This window comes from Ammospiza caudacuta, chromosome 3 (genome assembly GCF_027887145.1).
Source record: "Ammospiza caudacuta isolate bAmmCau1 chromosome 3, bAmmCau1.pri, whole genome shotgun sequence".
NCBI lineage: Eukaryota > Metazoa > Chordata > Aves > Passeriformes > Passerellidae > Ammospiza > Ammospiza caudacuta.
In genome coordinates, this window is record NC_080595.1 from 55,696,635 (window position 1) to 55,717,695 (window position 21,061).

Sequence of the window (21,061 nt, forward strand, 5' to 3'; positions counted from 1 at the left end):
AAAGGTGAGGATTTTTAAAAAATATCCATTTTATTTGAGTAACTTCTATTTTTCTCTTACATGTGTGGAGGAGTGGAGTTAAACAGATTACTAATAGATTATGGTGCATCACTAATGTCTGGCTTCTTTATTTCACGTTCTAAATATATGCTATTAAAGGCTGCCAGTGAATGTTTTCTAATGATTTTTGTGTCAACAAAAGAATGAAAGAGTCTGAAAAACAAGGCAGTGCAACAGCAGTTAGCTTGGACACAGCTACACAAGAGCTTTTAGCTGAATTCCTATAGCTGCTCAAAAATATTTTGCTATACTTGCCCCATGAAACCATATTCACTTGATTACAATTCACAACCACAATTTGAAACTCCAGTAATGAAAAAACAAAATATCATTTTACAATACAAAGGGCATAATTCTTAATTGACTTATCCTGCCCGTTACAACTGCATCCCTCTCTGTCCCTGTGGCCTGAGCCTACTACTCTCATTAATTTGGGAGAAGAGCTCCAGCAGAGAAATTATGCAACCTCATTCACAGCTAAACAAGTCATTTAAGCAAGTCACTTAATTCCATCTCTAATCAGTAAAGTCAATTCAGCAAAGCAAAGCATGTGCTCAAGTCAAAAGTGAATAGGTAGTGTGCATCTTTTTGAATGTTGGTTTTTCACAGAGTGAGGATTTTCCACAAAACTTCCCTTGATTTACCTTTGGAGCTCATTAGGCTGGAAGAAGGTAGAATTCAGCTGTTAATCAACTGTCACTCATGCATGTAAATACTAATCTTTTTAACTCATCCATAAATCAGTTAAGCAAAAACAAATTTTAAAAAGGCCATGGGACATATCCTTGGAGTGGACATAGATATATATACGTATACATATGGATTACAGGGACCAGAGAGGCAGGAGTCAACACAAAAAAAGTGAGGTAAGAAGCTACCATAGGAAATTGTGTACATACATTGCTGATGAGCCTCACTGAGCCTTTATACAGAGTGAACTGGGAAATTATCTGCTGGAAAAAGAGTGAAAAATAATGGGCATTTCTACTCTTCATTTCAATTTCCTCACGTGGCAACAAGGAAAGAGCGGGGATAATAAGCACACTACTTTGATAGTAGTGTGAGGAATGTGGATCATTTGATAAGGAATGTGGGTCTTCCCTTGATGGACTGAAGTAACAGGGCAGCCTCTAACACCATCTGAAATCTATTATTTTCCTTCAAATTTCTTTCAGTCTTAGCAAGCATCATTAATCTAACAGAGATGACTTCCAGTCAAGCACAGATCCCCAGGAGCATTCCTTGACTGCAGACAAGTGGGAAAGGAAAAGCCTGTTGCAAAGAGCAGGGCTGGAACCAGTCATGGGGAATTTATGCCCAGCAGCAGGCTGCACCATTTGCCTGCTTCTGCCCTTCTCCCCAGATGAAGGAGCCTTATCTGCCTTTGCAGATACCAAAATCAATTACAAATACCACGGGCCTGCCCTAAACTATGCTCTGCTGCCTGAGGCTGCTTTCTGCCAAGCTCCCAAGCAAGTCCCCATAGAAAAAGGCTGTGGGGAATGTGGGGAAGGGAGCACTGAGGGCCAGGCTCTACCTGTTCTTCTACTCCTCCAGCTGCTGTCAACGCACTGACTTGTTCTGTGTTTGAGATTGCAATCTGTCCCTGCCCCAAAGGTGCTGCCAACTGTACAAATGTTTTCAGAAATTAACTCCAGAAAAATACACATTATGCAAACATCATCTCTCTTCCCAGATGACACAACATGGAGCACCAAACACGAACAAAAATGGACCAAAGAAAGCACAGAGGCATTGTGGAAAAAAGCTCATTTAGTGAAGGGCTTCTCTGCCCTCTTTACAGCCATTGGGACAGTAATGCTGAACTGGCTGGTTGGCCACAAAAACTGGATAAATTGAGAAAACAGAAGAGACAATTGAAAGCAAGGGGACAAACAGCAAAAATAAGTGAGACAAGAGATGGAAAGCAGAAATGCAAAGTTTAAACTGCAGCTGTAATTCTGAAGGTAACAGTCACATTTAAGAGTAGTTCAGTTTGCTTTCCAGTTTTGGAGAGGAAAAGAGTTTTCTTATAAAAAACCCCAGCTTGTCAGCTGAACTGCTGTGGGTTTTCCCCGGGTATTTTGTGGGACAGGAAAATTATTTTTCTCCAAGCCTAGGAATGCAGAAACGTCTAAGAAAGGGCAAAATTCTGACAACCTCTGGTGTTGTGCTAGGACTGTTGGGATGGGAGAGGAAGGTCACATCAATAAAATCTATAGCCGCAAGTGAAAGAGCTGTGTTTTAGTTGCTGCTGGCCAGGGGTCAGTCCCTGGCACTGTTCAGACTCTCCCATGGTAGCACTACTTCCTCAGTCTTTCTCCTTTACTAGCATGACTCTTACAATTAGGCAGGAAAAGGGTAGTTATTGTTGTAGCAATGTTTTTGTAGGCTTATTTGGCAGCTTTTCTAGCAGGATTTTAGTACAGTTTTGATAACATGCAAGTATGGGAAAGAAGGATTTCCACATTGGCCAAAGAAACACTTGTGGCAAGACTACCTATTTTTAACATGGTTTATTCCTAGCACTATTTCAGACACAGTATTTTCTCTCCCATCTGTTGACACAGTTGTTTTGTTCTTCTGAAGACATAGTTGTCTGTCTCTTAGAGAAAAAAACGAACACCAACACCATGAATAGTTGCAGAAAAAAACATGAGACCAAAATCCAATCAAGCAGTGATCTGGTCAAAAGGTAACACTGGCAAAGCTTTATGACTGCAATGTACAGCAATTTTTCAGATGCCTCTTAAAATTTACATCAGGTATTTCAAGTGTGACTGCGAATCTTTAAAATTCAGGTCTGGTATACTCAACAACAAAGATGGTTTATTGATCTAAGGGGTCTGACTGCAGAGCTGCTGTTGGAGCAATGTACCAGTCTGTTCATGAGGAGTGCAGACACAGAGTAAGGTGCAAACACTTTCTTTAATAAGGGAAGGAAAATGTAATGAGAACACCAAGGGGAAAAACATAAACCCCAAAGGCTGATAAAAATTGAACTGGCAAAACAGGATGAAACATTAAGCAATCCTTCTAACACTTGGGTTCCCAGGCTGTTCTCTCTGATTTTTAATGATAATTTTTTTGCCTCACTGGAGTTCATGGTCATGATCTAGTAGGCAATCTGAAAACCTTATCTCCTCTCAAAGGCATTTCAGGCAGCTTGAGAGCTGGTAGATGGGAGCAAATAAAACCGAAGCATGGCTAAGGTAGGACCTCTGCAGATCACTAAAGCACCTCTGTTCTTGTAGAACAGCCTATTTGCTGGAAAAGCTGCAATATGAAAACCTGATATATTAAAGGTCAAGACTCCAATACAGAGGAGACTCATCTGTATTGTGTTTTAATTTCTTTTTATGCTGAGAGGTGCCTAGGGTTCTGAAGAGGTGACAGAAAGATAAATCATGCATGACAAACTGGAACAGAAGACAAGGCTGTATCCAGAATAGGATAGCTCTGCTGGTGCAGCTGTCCGAGCACACTGTACTGACAGTGTTCCCAGCACAGCCTTCCTTCGTACCAGCAAAGTTATGTTATTTGCTGGCACAGCTTTTTCCTGAGGTCCATCTTCCCTCATCCAACACACTAAAAGTGTTTCAGTAAAAGTAAAGGTTTGTTCTAAGTGTATCCACAGTGAGAAGAGTTTTTGTGTGTGTTAGAGATGAAGTCAAGGATCATGCCTCTTTATACCTTTGGCCAAGACAGCAGAGACAGCAAAAATCTGTAAAACAGGCATGTTCTTCATTTGACTGGAGTAAGAAGTCCTTTGTAAAGGTTTCAATACTGGCTTCTGCCCCCATTGGAAATCTTACCTTCTCATGCACTTCTGCAGAAATGCAGAGATAAAATGTCTCACCACATGTGCCCTTATCAGAAAGGTTATGGTATTTCCACAAGCAAAAGAAGTTTCCAGCACTCCCATGACTGACTCCAGCTCCTGCTCCACCCCCATTCTGCAGAAGGCTCACCCACCTGGCCCTGTCCCCATCAGTGAGGCTGAACCTGGGCTAAGTACTCTTCCCCAGAGCCACAGGAAGGGGGAAGCAGACAGTGGGCCTGGTGCTGCTGCCTGCTGCAGGCACAGCCTTCTCCCAGGATGGAGAAGAGAGGACCATGATGTGCAGAGACATGGGGGAAAATTATGCCAAACTAAGTGCCTGGTACTATATGGGCAGTTTAAGAAAACAACTGATTTAAGATGTATTTTAAAAATAATTTTATTAGTAAGCTTCCAGGAGCCATGTGAAAAGTTGCTTTCCAGGTGTGCTATATGGTATGACCTACTGGTCACAATCATTTAAGTGATTTGAGATTTTAAGACTGTTGTCTGTGATTTTCATAAGTGACTTTAACAGAAAGCAGAAATGAGGACCAGCAAAGGATCAGGCAGCATACTCATACATGGTTTTCAGCCTGTTAAAAGAGCTTACCTGCCTTTGGTTTGACGATGTCTACAGCTGCAGCCATTGGCCACCCAGTATGATCTATTTTTTTTCTAAAACATACAAAACTTCCTATTTCTGGAAGGCTGGACTTACTCCAGGCTACTATGGTTTCCATAGACAGGAAGCTTGAAGGTCTGGGATTAAAACAGCAGGAGATTGAAAAGAAAATTGAGGACCTGGAAATAACAACTGATAGTTCTGACGCAATCATCACTGAGAACACTGCAGCTCTGAAAAATGTAATCAACAGCCTGGAGAATAATCTCAGATAAAAGGCTAGGTTTCGGAGGCCAGTGGAAAGCTCCTGCAAGGACAGTTACAAGGCAGGTTCTGGTATCCTTTTCCATAAGGGTTTCAAGACTTTTTCCTCAGCATCATGTAGGAAAATGTGATACAAAAGCTCATAGCTATCCAAGCTATCCTGGCATATCTCATTTAAAGGAAAATGTTGCTGGCTAAGAGCTATGACAGCATGTCTTGCTCTAGCTATGGAAGCCGAAGGTCCTTCTGTCCCTACTTGTTCCATGCTGGCTGAAGGCTCACATTTCTACCTCATTCACTGCAAGCCCTCACTGACCTTCAACCAAAGCCAACCCAGATGGCTTTGCCTGGAGTAAGAAGCAGAGCACTTCCACAGCTCTTCTGACAAGTAATCTCCAGCCTGTAAGCAATGATGATCCATGGGCAGAGGGTCATCTTTAAGCTGTGCAGTCCCTTGCAATTCCTGTCCACTGTCTGAGATCTGAAGCATAGATGAAGAGTTATGGAAAAGGCAAGATGGAAAGTTTAACTTGCTGCATCACTAAAGTAACAGCTGAAGAAATAAGCTTACCAGACACGCTACTGAACTTAAAGCCCCAAATAAAAATTATCTATGATGTGGTACTTGACAGAAGACTCATTTCTTCAGGGCAGACACACAGGTTTTAGCCTGAATTTTCAAAGCTCATAAATGTTGTTGTAGACAAAGTACCCCTCTTGAATATCATTTTGTGATAGTCAAGACAAGAAAGAATAAAATGCAGACTCCAAATAGTGTACTAAACTCATCCCTCTCTAAATTGCCTATTTTACTATGCCCAGAAAACTCATTAAAAAGCAATATATTTTAAGAAAAAGTTACTGACCTTTGGAACATAAATGATAATGCAGGTGAGCAGAGCCTCCACTAAATTTGATGCCTGTGTTCCCAAAGCTAGGTGCCAGCTCAAACAGATACTATTGCACTAAATGGCAGAAAGAGACTGGCTGACTTAAAGAGACTGGCAGGGATTAGCTAAACCTGGTTTCTGAGGATGTTTCATATTAACATATGGTATCTTCAAGACCTGGTTGCCCCAGGAAACAGAAATGGAAAAACAGGTTTTTAGGCTACCTTTGCTTTCATTGCTGCATTCAGCTGAGCTTTGGGGCAGCTGCAAGCAAAGACTAAGGAGTATAGGGTGGCAATTTCACCAAGACTCATACCCTTAAACCCTCAAGGTTTGATTTTATGTAAGGGCTCCAGCTCAAAAATTAGTAAAACCAGAAAAATGGTGAGAGGCCACTCTGACTGTAGAAGCTCCAACCAAGGAAAAACTGGCCCAGGAAAGGAGACAAGAAAAATCCACAGGACTCAAAAAATGCTTTTGGATAACAGAATCAACACATAAGGCCCAAAAAATTGTTTCTACCAGGAAAATATAATGCTACTACTAAGAAACATAAGAAATCAAGCTAAAGGCTTCTCACAAAGAATAAAAGACACAACAAACCATAGTGGTCACTCAGAAATTCAGATACAGTGAATGGTTAAGAGAAGTGATAAGGTAGGGAAAAAGGACAAAACAGATCCCTACTGAATTTTACATCTCCAAAGAATTATTCAAATTCCTACTCGAGCATTTCTGAAAATTAATAACATCATTTTTGATTCAAGCAGTTATAACAGATATATAAAAATTTAGTCAATTATGTCTCAAACCATTATTGCCCTGTTCTAAAGCATTTGTGACCACCATAAATTCCTTACACTCCTTACTGCTTCTTGATAGAAAAGCAAGCACTCAAAGAAAAGAAGCTATTTTTTTCTGTCATGACTACTTCATGGGAGACAAGGAGAATAACAAGATCCCAGGAAGAGGCTCCAGGCAGAGCCTGATGAACTTTGCATGACCTTAGGACACTGCTCACCTCTTCTCTAAGGATGGCTAACTAATACACCAATCCCACAGCAGTTTCAAATGTGATTAAAAGAGGATAAGTAAATGGAGTCAGAATTAACTGTGCTGGGGCTACTTCATTTCTTTCATTCTGACAAGTCAAAGAAATTCTTAACTTGAATGGCAGATGTAGGTTTTGGCACCTATGTTCCAATGCTTTTCATACCATTTCATAACAGCTAGTCCTGGCAATGAGCAATGAAGTCCTCAGTGGGTTTGCAGATCATCACAGCAACATGATTGGAAAACTTGATCCAAATATCGTAAAAGTCAATGGAATCTGGATTGAGACCAAAGAGAAATGCTCTTCCGTGCCAGGTGTGATTAACTATACATCATGTTGCTCCTGTGGGTGAAAGTCAATCTTTACCCATGCACCAATTTTAATTAACACCAGAGCCTGCTTTTGAACAATGAAGTGTCATGAAAGAAAACATAACCTGGCATAGAGGAACTGTGTCTTCAATTAAAAATTCCACTGACTACAGTAACTGCTGGGTAAGACTATCACACCATTACTTAAGGGTGTGCACATACATATGAACACACAGAGCTTACTGATCTCTTAAGTCCTCTAAACCCTTCCCTGGAAACTTGCACCACGACAGACATTTGTAGCAGGACAGATGTAGCTCATGTGGTCATGGGGACACAGATTGCATCTCACCTCCTGTGTGAGATTATTCTCTAAAATGCTAGACATTTCCTATCTTTAAAATATGGAAAAAATCCTGTGAAAAAAAGTATCATTCTAAGGAAAAAACACAAATGTTTTAAGTGTAGCCTAAATATTGATAAGATTTTATTTTTAATACCAATTTCCAGAGATTATTCACAAACACAAACACACTGTATTATGTATTATAATATATAATTTATGCAATAATTATTTTGCATTTTACATCTGCAATAAATGCAAAGTAATATTGGTCATATTTTTATCTTACATGCAGAGGGCTTTTTTGCCAATAGGGCTGTAACAATTCACAACCCAACCAGAAGAACAAGTCAGTCTGACAAGAGTTGAATCAGAAGAGAACAAAAATCACAGAAACATTTAGGATGGAAGCCGCCTCTAAAGCCACCTAGGGTCATCCTAGGCCACCTATAATAGTCACTTACCTAGTCTAGCTGTCACTGACCCCACACCTTCCCATGGCAGTTTGCTCCACTGACCTAAATGTTGTACAGTAGTAACTCCTTTCCAGTATTGAACAGTCTGGAGCAAAGTACTCCCTGCTGTAGTTTAACCACAGTATTTCACCCCAATTTCTCTTCAGCAACATATGAAAAGATCTTGCCTTTTCATTCCAGCCCTTGCAGATACATGTGTGCACCCAAAGCTCTCACTTAGGCTCTCTCCAGGCCCAATGTACCTAGATTTGTTCTCTCAAGCACACTTTCAGCTTGACTTTGGGTTTTCCATCTTCCTGAAGAGTCCTGTGAACTCAAGTTGCCCTTTGGCTCTTTGATTTTGTGGACTGAAGAGGATTTTAAATATTTGCACCAAGTCTACCTAGGAATTTAATTTATGAGGTTTGAAGTTAAAAATATGTCATTGCACAACTCCCTGCTTTCTAGTGGCATTTGTTCTTTCAAATTTAATATTGTTCTCCCAAGAGATACCTCAAGAAAATCCCACATACAAGATCAATACCGATATTAATTAAATAGCTGGAATTTAATACTGCTCTTCTTCAGCATGTGCCCTGTAATTCCAGAGAACTTCCACCCAAACACCAACCAAGAGTGTTACCTCCCACCATAAACTTATGCCACCCCCATTAGGGATTGCTCAGAATGAAGCCACATCAGCACCAAGATTACCTAAACATTTGCACAGAACATCTGGAGGCTGCTGAGGCCATACTAAATTCCAGCAGCAGGAACTTAAAAGCTACTTCTGCTATTCCTGGTCTGCAATCGTGGCCCATATACTTTGATTTTTAAGTAACACCCCTCACCTCTTACATGTGACACACCTGTGCTCCCAACACAGAGGAGGTCCAGGAGCACAGGAGAAGCTGGTGACCTCCTCGTGCTCACAGAGGGTCTTTGGCTGAGCTGCCTGGAGTCACACACTGTGTGTGCAAGGCACATGCCACCAGACATCCACTGTCCCATCTCTGCCAGTGCCCAGCACAGATCCCTCTGAGTGATGTCTGAGCATCCCAAAAACACAGACTGGGGTGGTCAAGCTCTCCATCTGTGATAGAACACCTGTGCTGCTTTTGATACCTGAGAAAATGCAATTTCCACAACTGTGGATTTAAATTCATTTTGCATATCATTTTATCATATATCTGGGACTTTAAATCAATTATCTGCCTGTAGCATAAAACAAGTCCATTTTCCCAATGAAAATACATGCCTGAAGTGCTGAAGACACATGAAGAGGGGACATATTTTCCTCTGTTTAGAGGAAATTGGCAGAGTGCATCTGAATGGCTCTGCTCCACTGTTACTTCAAAGGGCTGCAATATAAGACTCATCCAGCTTGTTTTCAGAATCAACATGTGGAAGGTTTGGGTTTCCTAGTTTTTCACTGTTTCAACAAAGAGAGGACACCAGTGCTGGGACTGCCTTTGCCTAGTGCCAGCATGAGAAGCTGAAAACAGATTACAATAGTATGGCACGAGCAATTTCTATATTAAAGAGAGAGATATAAACTCTGATACAAACAGACAAGCATTATGTTTTCTAACATGCAGCTCAGAAGACAGGCTTATTGGCCATAAAATGAATTATATAACCCAACTTGTATTATGTCATCTGAGACCTTGGTTAGGCCACTATCTTTGATATATATATATATATATGTGTGTGTGTGTGTGATATATATCATATATATAATTATTTCCCCCAGAAAACTGTCAAGTTACATTCCTTATGTAACACTGCTGCAGTGCTAACCTGAAGCATAATGACTGTGCTCATTATAGGGTTATTATGAGTTCTGAGATGAAGAGGTGTCAATAATTTAATTTTCTCCATATAAGGTAAAACACTGCCTGTTGAAAAGGGAATCCCAATTATATCTGTTTGAAACATTAATTTCAGTAATAAACAGGTTAAGAGCAGTAACCACAGGTCCCCTCTGGCAAGACATGCACGCCTGTAACTCAGGGGGTGTGCAGGACAAGGAGAAGGGATGCTGCAACCTCAGCTGCTGGACCTGGCCTCAGTGTACAATCCTCTTCATCCTTGTACTGAAGAAGATGGTTCACAATCCTGCAGTGCTTATGGCCAAACAGACTCAATGTTTTTTGTATAAAATATATAATACCTATACAAAGTATATCTTCTGATAATTCAGTCTGGCCCTTTTTTTGGTCATTTTTGCTGTCAGTTCAGTTCAGCCTATTAAAGACTGTGAAAAAAAATGGTCTTCAGTGGGGATTTATATTCCAATCACATAATCTCAAATTTCTTTCAGAAAAAGAGCTATTGACCTGGTTCTTCAGTTTTCAGGTAAGTGTGGTCCAACTTTCAGATGCTGCCCTTATGTTGTGATTAGGTTTGGCCAACGACTTCCTATTTAATATACTGCAAGATAAACTGATACTGTGCACTTGGGTTCCAAATGTGTTAAATCAATTTGATAATGACAGACCAAGTAGGTAAGTCTCTACCTGTCCATTTGTACAGTAGAGGGGGGTTTTGGTCATCTTTTCTTTTAAAGACCTGTGATTTAAAGATCTTTTAAAGGCCCCATCTCTAGTGAACCACCTTTTGTTGCTACAAGTTCTTGCAGTAAAAAAGCATAGGTGTTCCTTTTCAAGGATTCCACTGTATCCCTTACCATCAATATCCAATTAAGTTGCAAAGCATACTCTGGATTCTGTCAGACCCCTTACTGGGGCTTGCCCTGGTTTGTTCCTGATGTTTGCCTGCACTGGTATTCCCAAGAACCAGCTGGGCTGTGTTCAGTGCAGGCCGATGGATCAGCAGGAGATCATGGACCGCTGCAGTGCTCACAGTAGCTGCCTCTGCCTGCTCAGCCTCTCTCTGCCCTAAAGCCTGCAGTCTGCCTCAGTGCAGCCAGGGCTCAGGGCTGATGGATTATACCCCCCTGCTATCTAAAAGAGGTTTCAATGACTGATGTTCAGGTGTAAAGGTCACTGAGGATGAAATTAAAATCTTGGGAACAACTCGGAATGCAGGCAAGTTTATTTCGGTGTATGTGTGTTACCAGAGTTTTAAAATTGTTAACAACCTAGCAAAAGAGAAGAAATCCTGACTTTAGGGCTTCTGCTGCATCTAGTTCATCTGCCTGCTCCAGGCAGTTCACCTAATGCAGCAAAGTACAAGCCAGCCATAGTGAGACAGCCCTGTTTCACAAGCTCACTGATAAAATGCACTTCCATTTCTAGGGCTTAGCCCACAGTCTGCCACCTTACAGAGCCTCCTCCTGACCCCAGCCCTGCAGGGTGAGCCAGCATTCCATCCTCTCCACTGTCAGACAAGTGACATAGATTTGCAGCTGGAGGTGAGAGAACAGCTGCAAAGAAAGTGCAAACCTTGTCACGACCACGCTGTCCCTACATATCCCCTCCCTACATATCCCTGCCCTCTCCTAGCGGCACTCACAGCCTGCCTGCCCTTTTGGGCTCAGCCCCTTCTTCCAGTGCCCCCCAAGCCACTGGGACCAGCACAGGCTCCACTCCCTGCCTGAGATGCTGAGGAGTGACGACCAAGAGTCTGCTCCTGCACAATCCACCCCAAACCATAACTCTAAATGTATCTTCAATTCTACTCATGTATTTATAGGCCCTTGCATGGGGACAAATTATGCTTTCAAAAATATTACAGGAAAACGCTGCAAGTGGTTGTCATAAAAAAAACCCATCATAATTTCATTAAAAATTAACAAAAAGAAAGCATTAGTGTTGTCCTGCCAGCTGGGGGTTGGGGGGTATCTCACATTATTAAATTGAGAAGGCCAGCAATGGAAAGCATTTTTAGATTGGTGTTTCCATTCCTTCCTCTTTTGCTTGGTTCAAAAGTCCTGCATAATTAATACTGTAGTACTTAATAAATGCTTATGAACCTACTACCTCTCTGCTTTTTCCATTTAATTAGGTGATTGACTTCAGGCATACTATAAATTATAATGACAATTTAATTACTTTTTTAATGTGCACACTTAAAAGATTTATAAACAGAAATAGGGTAATACAGTGCACTCAAAATTAGAAATACCATGAACTGGAGAACAGCACAAAGTAATGACATCTAAAGTATCTCCTCAGTGGCTGAGCAGCTGCAGTGACTGGGAGGTAGGATATTTAAAGTGTCTGGTACTAGCACAGAAAACTGTATATTTCTGTCCAAATGCCCACGTACACAGCTTCTAACTTTTCCTTCCAGCATTTGCGCATCCCACTTGACTTCATGGCAGAAACATAAAGGAGTTCCAAGGACAAGTCTGGCTGTGTACTGCAGTGACTCTTAGGTCAAGCATTCACAAGAAGTGGAAGACCCTTTCTCTTCTTTTAAACAAATCATAAAACTTCTGCATCACTTCATCATAACACAGTCATTGTTAAAATTTGCAGGGGGCCAAAATCTCTTACAATATTCCAGCTGACACAGGCAAACTGCCAAAGAGCATGGATTCCATCCTCTCATGAACGGACCCTTCCTAGTCAGGAGGCAGAAATGTCTAAGAATATTTCAGAGAATATTTCACACCACATCCTACAACAATCCAAGTTAACTCTTCTGATATTGTTGTTATGCCATCTAGGGCTCATTCTCCTGTCACTTACAGGAATTAAAAGCTAAGAGGATTGCATATATAACAAATCAAGTAAGAATCACATCCTTCAAACTAGTGCTTTAAAAAAATTGCTAAACTAAAAATTAACTTTTAAAATTTGAATAGTTTAAGATAATAAAAGATCAGTTAACCTACTTAGTTAGCCTACCTAAATGTCCAGACATTCCCAAGCCCTGGTTGGTTGTCACAAAGAAAGCTATATTTTCTACAAGTTACCTATCACCAACAGAGAGAGATGATAGCATTTGTTTTAAATCATGCAGTCTGCTACACTGGTGAAAATTTTTCATGTAAAAAAGTCATTAAAATTTGGTCTAGAGGAGACGCTTTCCCATCTGGGAGCTGAATCTGGTTTGGTGTGACTATTCCTGTCTGTTAATTTAGCAGTACAAAGTATAACTCTACATTCTTAGCATACTTACTGGGAATGCTGGCATCTCTGTAACCAGAAATGCTTACAGAGAGGAAAAAAAAAAGATTGGGCAATTCACAGTGTGCTAGAAAAATTATGGGCAATTCCACGTTTTAAGCATCATCTATCAACAGTGTTGAATAGTTAAAAGGGGAATAAATTTGAATGCATTGCCAAGGCAAATGCTGTGATAATTGTATCTGCTTCTCCTTTTCAATACAGAAAAAAAAATCCCAGACGCTCATCTCATTTGCGCCCAGTAGAAGCTGAGTGGAAAGCGGATCAATCCCACAGCTTCATCGTGGCTGCCTGTCCACCTTGGCCAGCACAGAGCAGGAGAAGTACCAGAAAAGGTACAGGTAAAAGAAAAACCACCAGGAGGCTGAGCAGCGTGGTGAATCACAGGGAGCCGCTTTGTCTGCAGCTTCCGCTCTCTGAGGAACTGTGCAGGGCTGAAACAATGGCTCTCCTACGGAGCTGCATCTCATCTACCTCATCTGCAGCCAGTGATGAATGATGGGTCAAGAGGGCAGCAGACTTTGGGTGCACAACCCTAAATACTTTATCAAAGATGGCAAAAGGCCATGTGCTTCAATAACACAGCAAATACTTCCTTTTGCTGTGTAGCAGACAAATTCCTTCCTCTCTGCTGGCTCAAACTGAAGCGTTTTGGTTCACAGCTCAGAGTGTGTGCAAGTTTTACATTCATAAAACATACACGTAAAAAAGCTTCAGTTTTATTCCTGAGACCATTCAACTGTAAACATTCTCACAGAAATGGAAAGTCAGTCCTATCTGTGCTGAAATCCTATGCTTTCAAAAATACGTAATTCTAGGGATTGTGAGGCTTATAGACAATAAAAGAGGGCACGTTTTACTTATTTTTAAAACAGAAACTGAACAATAGGAATTGAAAAAAATTTAAAACTGTAACTCATTCAAACTTTTACTACTGGGGTTTCCTGAAAGAAAAACATACTGATTTGATAGAAATTAAAAGTTCAATAAAATATAAAAATTTTGTCCCTGGTGTAAATGAAGAGAAATGAAAATAATAGGCCTTGTGATATAACAAGATACTTCAATACTAAAGTTTGACAGTATTTTGCTAGTTGATGAGTTGGAATACCGTCATGACATAAAAAATATGCAAAATAAAACTGTAGCAACATTTTAAATGTTCTGAAGTAAGATATCTTACTGCTTAAGAGTTGTCAAGGTTTTGTCCCCATTAGAAGAGAGGTAAAGTATTTCAGAACCTTCTGCCATCTAAATTTTCTTTCAACCACTTTTGTCTTCTGCTCCTCCTTAGCTGTTTCTTTGTATTTTTATTCCTCTAGATATCTTTAAAATTTCATCTAACTGCTCTGAATTTGACAACAAAACTCAATGTTCCAACAGGACAGAAAGCCGTGGGCTCTTGTTTGGTTTCTAAAGGAAGCGGCAAAAAGCAATCTTGGAAAAAAAACTCCAAATCAGCTGTGATCATTTCAGCTCCCTTACGAAAAACATCAACAACAGAAGAAGCCCACTTGTGTTCCTGCCCACCCAGCACCAGAAGCCAAGGTAACTTTGGGATCATTGTTTAATGGCAACAACACTTAGTCCTGGATCATAACTTTCCCATTTTGGAGGCTTTGAGGAGTTGGTTGGCACCAAAACACCGATGTGAGCAGTGGCACGTGGGCAGTGAGTTGTGCCATCCCACCACCCATCCTGCAGCGGCACAGGAAACCTGAGCCTTTCACCTCCAGACACGTCAGGGCAGAAGAAATGGGTGCTTTCCCTCCCAAAGATCTTACATAATTTTACACTACTGCAATGGATTTGCATAATTTCAATCAAACGATGTATTAAAAATCTTACCAAAGGTTTTGAATTTGAACACTTCAGAACTGAGCAAAGTAAATGGTGCTTATGCTCAGAAAATGGAAGGTCTTGGAGGTATCTCAACTTCCCTGTAGCCCTGCTGAACCGATTACAAGCAGGCCTGACATCTCTACTTCAGTCAAATTTTCAGATTAAAAAATGAATTATTTTAATTGATAGCCATACTGAAAATTTTCTAAAACAATAATAGCTTTTACACAACCACTGCTGCCCAAAAAGGAAATCAGCACAGAAGTAACTCATCCTCTGAGTATTTTCATTCCTTTTTCAGAGTGTGAAACTAAGATTGGCACCAAACTGCATCACCTTTTTAATGCATTTTCCATCCAAACTGAGAGGCACTTGAGGAACCACAGTGATGTCCCAGAGAAAACACATTCAGTACAGCTTTTCTGCTACACCCACCTTCAGTTCATGGCCCAGCACTCTGCTCCCATTTAGTCATCCAGGTGAGGAGAAGCTGACAGCTGGGGGAGGGAAGAGATTGGGAGCCATATGGAGCTACAGTCAATTTTTGGTATGTATTTGTGAATAGATACAAAAGAGATAAATGCTGGCATGCATAAATTCATATTTTATCAATACATATTTTGGTACTTATTGTCAGAGCAATTTATTCCAAAATCAGTTTTTAAAAACGTACAGCAGTTTAAAGAAAATTCCAATCCTGACTTATTTCTTGCCACAAATCCAGGATCCCAATGGCATGAATCTGCATGAAAGGAGGCAGAATCCTACTCAACAGGGTTTACCTCATGATGCCAAAAGGGAAAGTGGTGCAAATAACCAAGAACCCAAGAGAGAGATTCTCCATGTCCCTGCTCTCCAGGAATGGGGATGCTCAAGCAGGGGTGGGCAGCCAGCTTTGGCACAAGGAAGCATTGAGTGTCCACATCTGAGCTGCTCACACAGAGGGCAAGGAGAGCTGATGGTTTTGCATGCAGCATCTTGTGATAACAAAGGTTATCAAAATTACAAGATTCACTAGATTGGCTGCCTGTAATTGCTTGCTGCACCTACAAATGTTCAGTTTCACTTCTCAGACTTATTCAAATAATCCAGCCCCCATGGGCCTGCAAACCTGAGCTGCAAGTCTGAATACAGAAGGGGATTTATTAAAAGACTGCTGGTTCATCTGACCATGACAGAATGCTAAAATATGAAAAAGTAATGAAACACACAGAACATTTCTGAGCCCCTGATTATGTTTGGCCTGGATCCAGTGGACACGTTTGATATCCACTGGCTCCCCTATTACAGAGTGTTATCTCCCCAAACTTTGATCTAAGGCCACCGCAAGAGCAGAGGAGAGAAAGTATCTGTGAGAGTCACTTATTCCATTAGTCAGAAATCAAAAATCAAAAGAGCCACTTGAAACACTAACAGAATGAAAAAATTCATCACTTCCTTCAGAGAAGGGCAAAAGACCTTATTTGTAATTGTTGATTGGAACATGTGCCATAGCAGAAAATTTCTGGACTCTATTACCAGCTCTTAAATAGTTCTGTGGCTGGACTCCAGCAAATGGTTTGAATTTTTTATACTTTTTCAAAATCATAATAAAAAACACATACCCACCTCACAGAATAGAGGCTTCATCAATGTTCCTAACTCACTCTCAGCTTCTTAAGTAGACAGTCCTGCAAAAGTGCAGAGCACCATTATTTAGATTTGATTTTTTTTTTTTTAAATAATCCTGTCTATTACTTTGTTGGGTTTTTTAATAAGTATTTTTCAGGTAGGAACAATTTTGGATGCAAAATCAGCATCTCTGCCTGAAGACTAGCCTCAGGCTCCTGCCTCATGCATATGTGTACATCATATTCCTACATCTTCCACAAAACAGAAAGTGAGTCTGTGAACAGGTCAGTAGGATAAGCCAAGCAATGTACATCTAAATCTGAATGCAGAACAAACAAAAAAAGGGGGTATTTTTAAGAACAAAACTCTTTCCTAAGAACTTCATTTCTTCATGGCCACACAGTCTGGGTGCAATGTGTAAAAAATGGCTTTCTGAGGTACTGTGGTGTCTTCTGAATCACTGCCATTACCCGAGAAAACCCCAGGAAGTGGTTTGGATGAGAAGCTGGACCCGGCTTGCGTAGGTATCAGCTGATGTCAGAATACACACAGCACAAAGCCCTAACAATATGGACATTGTGAAACCGGGAATAACCTTCTCTTATCTCCTGCAGTTGGGGAAATCATTTCTAACCCAGTGACTGTAGAGCTTAGCAATAAGTCAAACAGTTAATTATTCACTACGCTTCCTAATTAATCTTCATTTCAGGCCAAATCTTTGTATGCCCATAAAAACATGAAGATCTCCAGTGAGGGAAACAACAGCATGAGCTTTTGGACCTCCTTCTGCAAAGCAATTCGTTTTTCCATAAACAGTTACTATTAAGCAAGGACAAAGCAACAAACCAGACAGCCATCTGTGTAAACCAATTTTAAAGGATGGTGACCTCATAACATTTTTCAAACTAACGCTCTCCATTTAACTTCTGCCACCCCGTCCTGCCCCAGCAGATGCTGGGTTCAAGCAGGTCCTCGGGTGAGCACGGTGCTCTCGCTTCAGGGAAAGCTGGTGCTTTAAAGCCACAGTGATTTCAAACCCGTGAAAAGAGCATGTCAATGAAAATACCTCGGCATATATGGAAGCAGGGTAACCTTAGTGGCTGCCCACGCTCCCAGAGGGTGTTGCCACAAAGGTCTGTGCTATGTTTGCCAGCTGAGCTTCCTAGAGCTATGAGGTCAAGCGAGCACAAAGGTTCAGGCCACCGATGGTAACACAATCCCCGCTGAACTGTGTTCTTTCTTACGACCCAGAGACAAGCCAGAACAAGCACAGATGGCAACCACATTAGAAAAGAAGGCAAACTTGACAGCCTTAGATCCACACTTATGAATCCACATACAGCACGACTATGCTGTGTGTGCCCAGGATGGCCACAGCATCCCCGGCTCATTCTGCCTATTTAGATTTGAACCCAATGAAGCTTCAGGCAAAATATGCAAAATAAAATCCCAAGTAGAACACCTACAAAGAAGTGCAAGTAATAAACACCCAAGGACATGTCTTGCACAAGGTCACTTGCAGAACTGTCCTTTATTCCATTTACTAAAGTCAGTCACAGCCACACAAGAGCTGAGAGCAGAGTGCATCAGATGATGGTGACATCAGACCATTGGTAGCACAACAGAAGGAAGTGCTCAAACTCATTTACAAGGGCATGTGGACTACAAACATTTCAGTATCAAAGAAGGTAACTGAAAAATGTATATTCTGTATAGTCTCTTTATATTTCCAAACATCAGAACAACATAACAGCATATAAACTGTATTTCAAGTGGTGGAAGAAGTGTGTGCTTCATTATATAAAGATGGTGTTTCTAATCTACATAATGCAGACACAGTAAAAATTACCTTCCACAATGCCAAGGCTTGTTACATGGACTCTTTTTTCTTTAACCTGCATTTTCAGAGTCATTACTTTACTGCCACAACGCCTGATGTTTGTGTGCCTGGTATTTGTGTTTGCTTTAAAATAATGGCTGTGAGGTGAAGGTAACTTGCCCTTCTGACCCAGTGCATAATTGTACAACTGTTTGTGCAGTAATAACCCATGGTACACATAAAGTGACAGTTCTCTAATTGGCATTTGCTGAACAAGGGCACCCTCTGCAAACACAGTGGCTTTTTTATTGGCAACCTCTTTAATTATTTCACTCTTCTAACACAGAATCTCCTTTCTGTCATTAGAGAAGAACAAAATGTTCCTCACCACAGCCACAGTAATACTATATATTTCTTAATACGTATCGCTGAATACTATTAAAGATTAGCCTTAAAAGACAGAGTAGTATTAACAGCTGTCCTGGGAATTTGTTCCAGAAAACGGAACACTTCTGACCTTTGAGTCTATGTTTCAGTGCCTTTTTGAGATGCTTCAGAACAAAAGTTCAAGTGGCATCTCCTTTCAGTTTGTCTCATCTTGTTGCATGTTAAAAGTGAGGATAGAAATCCAAGAGAAGCCTGGCTGGTGCTGCTTTCCCTTGCCTTCAGTTCTGCCGTGTCAGCTGATGCTGGCACATGCAGCATATTTCTCTGCTTCTTTTGGTTTTGTCTTTCCTTGGTCGCTGCTTCGAGTCCCCACCCAGCCATCTCCACAGCTCTCCCGTCACTGCCATGTTATGTAAAAACTCAGAAATGGCTTAGGAAACATTTAAATCTGTGCTATCTTGGCAAGCAGCTAATCCTTGAAGCAAATGCTACTTACACAACGGAGTGCCTGCATTTCCTACCCTGGCGTGGAGATGTCATGCCTCATCTCCTAAGGCTGGAAGAAATGCACAGTGCTTCATAAAATAGCTCTGACTTTCCATTTCTACTATATAAGCATCTTGTTATCTGTTTTCATAGGGAGGGAAAATGGGAAAGGGAATTCCTGGAAGAGATTACAATTGTCAAACTGGCTTTTGATATCTGTTAAACAGCTGAAGCATTAATTTTTTGGCGGCACTGTTAAAAGCCTATGAGAGCTTCCTGACTGAAGTGGAGGAAATAGTACATTTAGTTCAACTACAAGCTGTACTTTTTAAAAAATCCATATGAAAACAGACTCATTATTCATTTTTCTGTTAATATGTGGTTTTGCCCTGCAGTTTCAGTAATATTTTTTGTAAGACCTGGCAGTCTCAAAAAAGAACTGTAACTTAGAGCTAATGTTTTAATAAACTCTTGTTTATACTATAGTCAAACCAGAACAAACAAAATACAGCTACAAATGACATTTTTATAGGAAGTCAAGAAAAAGATTCATGTGTCTGAATATTTTAGTTACAGTGTGGCAGGCATGACTATTATTTCCTGTAAAGCCAAATTGTATCTTTAAGGAACTGGAAGAAGGCTACCCTGGGAATAGGACATGGATATGACTTGGGCCTCTAAAGAGCAGCTGGATAAAAATACCTTGCAATTTAATGCAAAACTCCCATCAAATATTCTGAGAATTTTACAATGGGGCAATGGCAAGATATGGCCATGAGAAATGTTTGGAGTCTTCAAAATACCATCATGCTGGATTACTGCAAATTTCAGTGGTAATTTACTGTGGTAAAACTGATGAAAAATTTCATAAAGATGGTTTGCAGTGAGACAGGCAAGAAAATGACCTTTTTTAAAAGGTGATCTTAGAATCCCAGAAATTAGATCAAAAAGGAAATTACATAAGTCTATTAGATCATATTGTATCTAAGTAAGAAAAATCTATGTAGTATATTTTTCAGCATTTTGTCCAGTTCACTTTTTAGTTGCTCCAACTAATCAGGTCCTCTAGTTTCCATCAAGAGAATAGACTTCCACCATAATTTTTTTTTCCTAGTAGTTAAAATAATGCTCCTTTTGCTCATTTGCATCATTTTACTACTTCATACCTCTTTGAGACATTCTCTTCCAGGTGATCTTGTCTCTGATACCACTCTGATATCTAATTTAATAGAAATCAAGGTATAAAATGCTAAACTAAAAAGAGCATCTGACCTTCTGATATTCAGCCTTGCTCCCTCTGTAACCAGCAGCAAGCTCCTGCTTGCATGAGACTGAGCTCCTGGTCAAGAGTCAAGAGGGTGGAAAATCACTACCCTGCTTCTAAAGACAGGCTGTATTTCATCAGTGCATGCTCTGAGCTTTATGGAGAATGGAGAGCTAACAGCAAAGTAGCCTCAAAAGGCTCCTATTTTCTTTAGTCAATGTGATGTTCCATGATTTGGTTAGACTGAGAAAATTTGGTTACTATCACTTTTCCCTTCATGTTAGTGAAAGGGGGTTTAATAAGTTTTCTGTTTCTTAGTTGTAATAACCCCTTTTTATTCCCAAATTGCAAACTTCCAGATTAGGATGTCTGGCTGGCCTATGTCTAAAGAAACAGAATTCCTTGAAGGAGAGAAAGGAGTTGCACACTGCAGATTGTTGTCCTACCTCCCAAGCAAGGGACAGAAGATGTCATGACCTCATGGACTGACTTTGTATGTCCTCTGTCCCTGAACAAAGATGGTCCCAAGCAGCACCCAGAGCAATCCCCAAACATTCGTTCACTTCACAACCCAAAAGGATAAATAAGTGTGCAAGAAGAAAAGAGAGTCCATCCTTGAGGATGCTGGAATAAGTTTGTGAAAACAAAATGAATAACTGGTAAGGAACTTAATTTTTTAACTTAGTTGTTATTAATTTTAACTAGCAGGGCAGCAACTGGTAATTATACTA

General features: G+C 40.5%; 1 protein-coding gene across 8 annotated transcripts in view; it reads right to left on the reverse strand.

Moving 5' to 3' along the window:
- Positions 1 to 21,061, reverse strand: part of HIVEP2 (HIVEP zinc finger 2) — a 136,973-nt gene that overhangs the window by 59,463 nt on the left and 56,449 nt on the right. For 3 of the 8 annotated variants that reach the window (XM_058802482.1, XM_058802489.1, XM_058802488.1), the window contains exon 3: positions 16,372 to 16,433. The exons of 1 other annotated variant lie outside the window; for it this stretch is intronic. The gene's annotated coding sequence lies outside the window, so the exon portion shown is untranslated. Of the gene's footprint in view, positions 1 to 15,198; positions 15,261 to 16,367; positions 16,434 to 21,061 lie in introns of all 8 variants that reach the window. 4 more of the 8 variants (XM_058802483.1, XM_058802487.1, XM_058802490.1 and 1 more) reach the window with 2 other exon arrangements.